This window comes from Tachyglossus aculeatus, chromosome 17 (genome assembly GCF_015852505.1).
Source record: "Tachyglossus aculeatus isolate mTacAcu1 chromosome 17, mTacAcu1.pri, whole genome shotgun sequence".
Classification (NCBI taxonomy): domain Eukaryota; kingdom Metazoa; phylum Chordata; class Mammalia; order Monotremata; family Tachyglossidae; genus Tachyglossus; species Tachyglossus aculeatus.
This window is the reverse complement of record NC_052082.1, coordinates 27,405,011-27,414,639: the sequence shown is the minus strand read 5'-3', so window position 1 is coordinate 27,414,639 and position 9,629 is coordinate 27,405,011.

Genomic DNA, 9,629 nt, shown 5'->3' with positions numbered 1-9,629 from the left:
CACTAAGCACTTAGTTGGATACAAGCAAATCACACTGGACACAGACCCTTTCCTATGTGGGGCTTACAGTATCAATCCCCATTTTACAGATGAGGCAACTGAGGCACAGAGAAATAAAGTGACTTGCCCAAGATCACGAAGCTGACAAATTGTGGAGCCGGGATTAGGACCCATGATCTTCTGACACCTTGCTTTATTTTGTGCCATGCTGCTTCTTTATAAATATCATTGAAATACCTATCCCTTAGTGTTGAGCCCAGTCTATTTTGAGCATTTTCCTTCTCCGATGAACTTCAACAGCTGTCTTTACAGCTTATGGTCATTGTTTTCTATTTGGTCTTTCATCTTTGGTTGTTCTGGTTCCATTTATTTTGCCTCGATTTCTTCATTCTGTCTTTTTGATCATTATCGACTTTCCTGGGAAATGAATGAAATGACAGTCAACCAAAGGTTTAATGTAGAATATTCATTGATCTGAGAATCGGGCAAAGAGTCGACCTTTGAATGTTCAGCAAGATCACTTCCCAACTCCTTTACTATGTAGTTTTTTCATTGGTAACATGAAATACCTCAGTCACTGACCATCAATCATTCTCCTGCGCCCATCAGGCAAACATAGCTGCATCCAGATGTCAAATGGCTGGCAGTGTCAGATGATAAATTTTTCAAGATTTTGACTTTACACATCCCAGAATGTTAAGTAGAGCCACATTTTCCTCTTGCCTTCAGGAGATCTCTACTTGGATTTTCTGCCGACATGTAACATGTCCAAAACAGAAGTCATCTTCCTGTCCAAACCCTGTCCTCCCTCTGAATTTCTCATCACTGTAGATAACACCATTATCCTCACTTTATCACTTTTACTAGTTAATGCTGAACTACTGTCAAAGTGCTATTTCCAAAAGTGAAGAGAGACTGAATAATAATAATAATGGTATTTGTTAAATGCTTACTATGTGCCAAACACTGTTCTAGGTGCTGGGGTATTCATTCATTCATTCATTCAATCATATTTATTGAGCGCTTACTGTGTGCAGAGCACTGTACTAAGTGCTTGGTAAGTACAAGTTGGAAACATATAGAGACAGTCCCTACCCAACAGTGGGCTCACAGTCTAGAAGGGGGAGACAGACAACAAAACAAAACATATTAACAAAATAAAATAAATAGATAGAAGGTAATCAGTTTGTCCCATGTGGGGCTCACAGTCTTAATTCCCATTTTACAGATGAGGGAACTGAAGCACAGAGAAGTTAAGTGACTTGCCCAAAGTCACGCAGCTGACAAGTGGCAGAGTCGAGATTAGAACCCATGACCTCTGTCTCCCAAGCCAGTGTTCTTTCCACTAAGCCATGCTGCTTCTCTCTCTTCTCCTCTCTGAAGAAGCAAGGAGTCTGTAGGGAGCCTTAAACCTGCACTTTTCTTCATAGTACTATCACTCCCGTCCCTGTTTCTGGATGCCTCTAGACTGTAAGTCCCTTATGGGCAGGGATTGTCTCTATTGCTGTATTGTACTTTCCAAGAGCTTAGAACAGTGCTCTGCACACGGTAAGCACTCAATAAATATGATTCAATGAATGAATGAATGAATGAATGAATGCTCTTTATCTCTTCTCTTTTTCCTGCTTCAGGACCTTAACAAAGAAGCTGAGACACTTTAAATGCTGAAGAAGCCAAGTCCAATAGACTCCTTCAGCTATATCATTACAAACTAGTGCTTTATCAATTAGTCAATCAACCAGTAGTATCTATTGAATGCTTACTCTGTGTAGAGCACTATACTAAGCACTTGGGAGAGTACAATACAATAGAATTGGTAGTCATGATTCCGGCTCACTAGAAGCTTAACGTCTAGAAGGGAAGACATATTAAAACAAATACAACTAGGGGAAATGGGGGAGTCTGAGTACATAAGAGTTGAGGGGTTGAGGCCGGGCTGAATATCAAAATGCTTAAAGGGCATGAAACCAAGTTCGTAGGTGATACAGAAGGGAAGGCCTCTTGGCAGAAATGTAATTTCAGTAGGAGTTTGTAGTGGGGAGAGTAATGGTATGTCATATATGAAAGGGGGTGGGAGTTACAGAAGAGAGAGGATGTGGGCAAGGTTCACTAGTGAAATAAACAAGAAAAAAGTTCAGTAAGTAAGTTGGCATCAGAGGACTGAACTGTGTGGGCTGGTTTGTAGTAGGAGATCTGTGTGTTGACTTGGCAATTTATACGATGAAGAAATATGCCCATGGTGGTTTGACTACAATCATTAAATTCTGCTCTCTCCACCGTGACAGGGTGATGATAGGAAACATTTTGGCCTTCTCACACCTTCGATACCAAAGCCCAAGCTCCTCCTCTCAGTAGACACCTTATAGCCACCATTTCCCTCAGTACTAGCTCCTTGCTCTCTCCATTAATGGAGAGAGAGGTGGCACCCAAGATTCACTCATTCATTCATTCAATCGTATTTATTGAGCACTTACTGTGTGCAGAGCAGTGTACTGAGAACTTGGGAAGTACAATTTGGCAACAGATAGAGACAATCCTCACCCAACAACAGACTTACAGTCTACAAGGGGGAGACAGACAACAAAACAAAACAAGTAGACAAGTGTCAACACCATCAAAATAGATAAATAGAATTATAGATATATATGCATCATTAATAAGTAGAATAATAAATATGTACAAATATGCACAAGTGCTGTGGGGCGGGGTAGGGGTTAGAGAAAGGAGAGGGAGTAGGGACGATGGGGAGGGGAGGAGTAGCAGAGGAAAAAGGGCACTCAGTCTGGGAAGGCCTTCTGGAGGAGGTGAGCTCTCAGTAGGGCTATGAAGGGGGGAAGAGAGCTAGTTTGGTGGATATGAGGCAGGGGGGCATTCCAGGCCATAGATAGGACGTTGGCCAGGGGTCAACAGTGGGACAGACTAGAACGAGGCACATTGAGGAGGTGAGCAGCAGCAGAGGTGTGGAGTGGGCTGGAGAAGGAGAGAAGGGAGGTTAGGTAGGAGGGGGCTCGGTGATTGAGAGCTTTGAAGTCATAACTGAGAAGTTTTTGCTTGATATGAAGGCTTATAGGCAACCACTGCAGATTTTTGAGGATAGGGGTGACATGCCCAGAGCGTTTCCATGGAAAGGTAATCCGGGCAGCAGAGTGAAGTATAGACTGAAGTGGGGAGAGACAGGAGGATGGGAGATCAAAAAGGAGGCTGATGAGATAATCCAGTCCTGATAAAATGAGGGATTGTACCAACATGGTAACGGTTTGGATGGAGAGGAAAGGGTGGATCTTGGCAGTGTTGTGAAGGTGAGACTGGCAGGTTTTGGTGACAGATTGGATGTGTGGGGTGAATGAGAGAGCGGAGTCAAGGATGACACCAAGTTTGCGGGTTTGTGAGATTGAGGTTGAGGTTTTTTTGGAGCAGCTGTTCTGACTGCTGGACTCTGAACCTTACTGTTCATATGTGAGGAAATCAAAGCTGCTACTCTCTTCTACTTAATCTTATCTTTGTCTTTTTCACTTTTTCATTTTTTTAATCACTTTCCTTATGTCTCTCCTTATGAAACTCCCCAGTTTCTTTAAACTGTGAGCACCTTGAGGGCTTACAATCTCTTACTGCTGTCCTTTTCCCAGTTCTTTGCCTGTGCTTAAATACTATTACTATTACTACTACTACTTCTTTAACAATGTCTGCACTTACTACCTTGAAAAATACATTTTCTCTACTTTCACCCATTATTTGATTTATGCAAAATGCATCTAAGAGGTCTCTGATAGCAACTACATATTTATAATATTAAGGTTGATGTGAAAAAACAAAATTTCATCTAAGGGAAATATTTACACACAAATGTGTTTTTTATCATATTGTGAATGAAAACAGATTTGGACAACCACTGGCCTTCTAGAAAAAGAATTGTTATTCTTTATTCCAACTATCTAGGAATATGGGAAATTTCAGAGCATGAAATTTCACAATCAATTAAACACACTAAAGTAGTTTAATTAAAGCAATAATTAACCCTTGATTAAAACAAATCAATGTGTTATTTCTAAACATGGAATTTGTATTCAATAAAAGATGGGAGGAGGAAATTCATCAAGTTAAATGATACACTTCCTAACTGCACTGGATAATTAAACTATTTATTATTTCTTTTTTCTTAATTTTGAAAGCATGAGCTACAACTATGTTGCACCATTAGGTATAGAAGTTACAGTTGGAAATTTGCTTTATTTAATAGGCTTCTGGGAGATATATTTCCAGCTTTTTTGTTTTTTATTTTTTTTATCAGGTATTGCTGTAACACATATTCACCGTTCTGGGCAATTCAGTTCCTGATCACTGTATTTTCATATCTGCTTTCAAGAAGCTTTTCAAGACTGCCTGGGTGCTCTTTCACTTCACTCTGTACTCTTTCACAGAGAAGCAGCGTGGCTTAGTGGAAAGAGCATGGGCTCTGGAGTCAGAGGTCATGGGTTCAAATCCTGGCTCTGCCAATTGTCAGCTGTGTGACTTTGGGCAAGTCACTTAACTTCTCTGTGCCTCAGTTACCTGTAAAATGGGGATGAGGACTGTGAGGCCCCTGTGGGACAACCTGATCACTTGTAAACTCCCCAGTGCTTAGAACAGTGCTTTGCACATAGTAAGCATTTAATAAATGCCATTATTATTATTATTATTATTGTTATTATGGCTTCTACCATTGACAACATAATCTGTGTTGTATGCATCACCACAATCCCTGTTTGCCTCTTTCCTTTCAATCCTAACTATGAATGAGGGAGAGAAGATAGTCAAGAGGAGGGATGCACCAGGAAAAAAAGAAGCTTCTTCTGTCTCCAATTATTATGGTACTTGTTAAGCACTTACTATGTGCTAAGCACTGTTCTAAGTGCTCGGGTAGATGCAAGTTGATTAGATTGGGCATCTTCTCTGTCCCACATGGAGCTGCGGATCCCACAGGTATCACAATCAATCAATCAATCGTATTTATTGAACGCTTACTGTGTGCAGAGCACTGTACTAAGTGCTTGGGAAGTACAAGTTGGCAACAGCTTGCCAACTTGCCAACTCATGATCCCCATTTTACAGATGAGGTACCTGAGGCCCAGAGAAGTTAAGTAACTTGCCCAAGGTAACACAGCAAAAGTGTTGTGGAGCTGGAATTAAAACCCGGATCCTCCTTACTCCCAGGCCCAAGGTCTAACCATTCAGGCATGCTGCTAAACCAAGAGCTTCCCTTATTCCCTGTGTTTGTTCTCCATTTAGATTTGAACTCATATGTGTGAGTCTGTCTGGGTGAATGTCCCAGACAGTTCCCAGCTGAGGCACTGGAGTAGGAGAGAGTACACATTTATTGTGTACATAAATTTCCACTCCAGAGGCGTGTGGGAGAGCTGTAGAGGATAGCCTGAGAATTCTCTAAGTCTATGTCCACTTTGTAGGCTGTGTGCCTGGGGCTCTTAATAGCACTTAGCTGGTACACAGGTTAGAGGAGGAAAAAAATGAGAGTAAAGGAGATAAGGAGTTATTGTAAACAACATCCAACAAGACGATGAGGACAGAACGCCCTTGGCCTGCAGAAGCAGCTGGTAGGAAGAAATGGCTGGTGATCCTATAAAACTGGAAGAACTGAGATCTGTGCAGCTTTGCTTAATTATTCTATGCAAATATTTACAACTATTTAGATTATAAACCCCTGTAGGACCATGTCTAATCTATTTGCCTTGTAATTACCCAACACATCATAAAGACCATTACTACTACTATTATAACTCTAACTGGTTACGCAATCCGTGACTGTAAATACATTTTGGTGTTATGGTCATATTTGTAAAATTTAACCCAACTTTTAAGATTTCATAATTGCCATAAATCATAAGATTATTTTCAAGACTTATTTGTACTAATTATTCTGGAGATCTATGAAGGAGCCAGTCACTTAAGTATCATCATCATCAATCATATTTATCGAGCGCTTACTGTGTGCAGAGCACTGTACTAAGCGCTTGGGAAGTACAAGTTGGCAACTTAAGTATGAATTAGTTCATAAGAGAGGAGTATTGCAAGTACATATTTGGGGAAAAAATTCTTAGAACTTGACAGAATAAGGCCTTTTCTACCAGTCATAGACAAAATAGGAAAGAATAAAACTTTCTGAGTAAAACTAGTTTATTATTGTTTTCTGGATACTGGTATATTTCAATTTATGTTGCACACATCTTTTCACAGGTAGTGGAATGTCTAGACTATTATAGAAGTCTATTTTTTTCAAAAAAATCCAATAAAATTACTTTTAAAAATAGCTCAGTGTGTATAGGGTTTGTCAGAACTTGTGCAGAGTTATACATCCCTTGAGAAATGTAGGAGAGACTGCAATCAGTCCTAAAACAAGTAGGGAATTTTTCTACAAACTGGCTAAAATCAGCCCTTTCATATGCATCCAAACTGCTACCACGTTAATCCAAGCATTTATCCTATCCCGCCTTGCTGACCTCCACACCTCCTGAATCTCCCTACTCCAGTCCATACTTCAGTCTGCTGCCCAGATCATTTTTCTACAAAAAATGTACAAAATGGAGAAGCAGTGTGGCTCAGTGAAAAGAGCACAGGCTTTAGAATCAGAGGTCATGGGTTCAAATCCCGGCTCCGCCAATTGTCAGTTGTGTGACTTTGGGCAAGTCACAACTTCTCTGTGCCTCCGTTATCTCATCTGTAAAATGGGGATTAAGACTGTGAGCCCACCGTGGGACAACCTCATCCCCTTGCAACCTCCCCAGCCCTTAGAACAGTGCTTTGCACATAGTAAGTACTCAATAAATGCATCATTATTATTATTATTATTATTACAGCACATTTCCCCACTCCTCAAGAACCTCCAGTTATTGCCCATCCACCTAAACATTGAACGATCAGTTTACCATCAGCTTTAAACCACTCAATCACCTTGTGACCTCCTCCTCACCTGATTGCTGTACTACTACAATCCAGCCCACACATTTCCTCCTCTAATAAGACCTCTTCACTGTACCTCAATCTCATTTATCTGGCCTCCAATGTCTCACCCACTTCATGTCCCTGGACTGGAATACCCTCCTTTTTCATATCTCACAGACAATTACTCACCCCATCTTAAAACCCTTATTGAAGGCATATCTCCTCCAAGAGGCCTTCCCTGACTAATCCCTCATTTTCTCTTTTCCCTTTGCCTTCTGCCGTCTGTCTTGCTCCCTCTATTCAACTGCCCCAAACCGGCCCACCAGCCCTATAGCACTTATGTACATTTTCATAATTTATTTGTTTGTAGTAATATGTTTCACCCTCTAGACTGAAAGCTCATTGTGAGCAGCAAATGTACATTATTTGGGGTTATGATTTTGGAGGCATTTTGTATTTAAATTGCCTTGATGGCACTAGCCAAATGTAATTTACTTTTAGGCCTGAAAGTACCATAAAAACTTATATTTGGATAGTGTTCCAGGCTTTGAAGGGAGCATTCATTCAATATGAATATGTATAGTGTTTTGATATTTTAATTCATTTTCAGCTTTATAGGAACACTTCTAAATCACAAAGAGTGGAAAGTTGGTAGACCATTATAAAACACATACCACCCTAGCAGGAACCAACTGGAATTTCCTGACTAAACTCTCATCCCCAACCTTGTTTTTCCTTCTGACTGTTTCACACATACACTTAGTCCCACCCCTAAATACTTAACTACTTAGTTCCACCCTATGGCAGTTTTGTACAAAGCCTTATACTTGGTTGCTTCCCATTCCTGTAATTTATTTTAGTGTCTGTCTTGCCCACTAGACTGCAAGCTCCTTGTGGGTGTAGATAGTGTCTACCGACTACATAATGGTCATATGGCAAAAATTAGCTCAACTTTTTAGATTCTATAATTGCCATAAATTGTAAGATTATTTTTAAGACTTCTTTGTACTAATCATCTAGGAGACCTAAGAAGGAATAAGTCACTTAAGTATGAATGAGTTCATAGGAGAGGAGTGTTGGAAGTAAATATTTGGGGAAAAAAAGGCACCCCAAGTGCTTGCTATAGAAACTGCACAAAACAGTTTAGTAAGTGCCATTGGCTGTCTGATTAGTCACTAGGTGATCAGCACTATTGGTTCTAGTGGAGGGAAAGATGATTTTTTTTTCTTCTTCTTGCTTTTTTCCTGCTTCCCCATGGAAAACCTTGAAAAAAAGGTGACTTTTTTTCCTTATTGGGAGCAGGGCCAGGGCAGGCAGGGGGAGATGAACTGATTCTAAACTGCAAACAAATGAAAAGAAAAGCACAAAATTATTCTATTCTGCAAATTTTCTCCTGCTTTCTCACAAATCTCTGCTAAAAGATGGGCCCTGATCCACCCTCCATCTTCCCCTTGTTATAATAATAATAATAATAGTGGTATTTGTTAAGTGCTTACTATGTGCCAAGCACTGTTCTGAACACTGGGGTAATTACAAGGTAATCAGTTTGTCCCATGGGGGGCTCACAGTCTTAATCCCCATTTTACAGATGAGGTAACTGAAGCATAGAGAAGTTAAGTGATTTGCCCAAAGTCACACAGCTGATAAATGATGGAGTCAGGATTAGAACCCATCACGTCTAACTCCCAAGCCCATGCTCTTTCCACTAAGCTATGCTAATAATGATGGTATTTATTAAGCACTTACTGTGTGTCAAGCACTGTTCTTAGCACTGGGGTAGATATAAGCAAATCAGGTTGAACACATTCCCTGTCCCACATGGAGCTCACACTCTTAACCTCATTTTACAGATGAGGTAATTGAGGCACAGAGAAGTGAAGGGACTTGCCCGAGGTCACACAGCAGACAAGTGGTGGAATTGCTCATCTTGGCCACTTTTAGCTAGCAGTGCCAAAACTGCACCGTATCGACTTGAGAAAGAAAACAATTACTTTGAAAAGCCACCTCAAAGAAGTCAATCTTTGGAGAATTCACCAAGCTTGAGGATCTTTGGCCATAAAATCGGATTGTATTCATGGTAATGGATACTGCCTACTTAGAGTGTGAGACCTATATGGGAGAGGGACTCAGACTGACCATATTAACTTGTACGTACCAATGCTTAAAACAGTATTTGATATATAGCAGGTACTCTACAAATGCCATAATTGCTATTATTTATTATTACTCTCAAGACTAATTGTTGTCTGGGGATAAGGATGCAACTAGGTATAGCTGAAATATAAATCTTAATGAGAGAGGCTGGTCATAGTGCTCTGCACACTGTAAGCGCTCAATAAATACGATTGAATGAATGAATGAATAGGTTTCCCTGAAGAAGAACATAGGTACTAAACATTGACCGTATTTCCACAGTCCAATTCCTGTAAATGTTAGTTTGGAGATTAAAAGTATATTACTATATTACTATCCAGTAAGTTTTTTTTTTAATCTGGATTTTTTTCATTCAATTTGTAATTCAATTATTAGTGGGGACTTTTTCTATAAAGGTACATGGGCATTCTTAACAGCTTACCAGTAATTCTCCATTCTTTCTTTTCATTTATCATTTGCTTTATTCCAAAACATATTTGTATGGAAGCCGAATGAGTCCTCTTTAGCAGATTCATTGCCCCTGCTGTTTATTCTTTATTTCA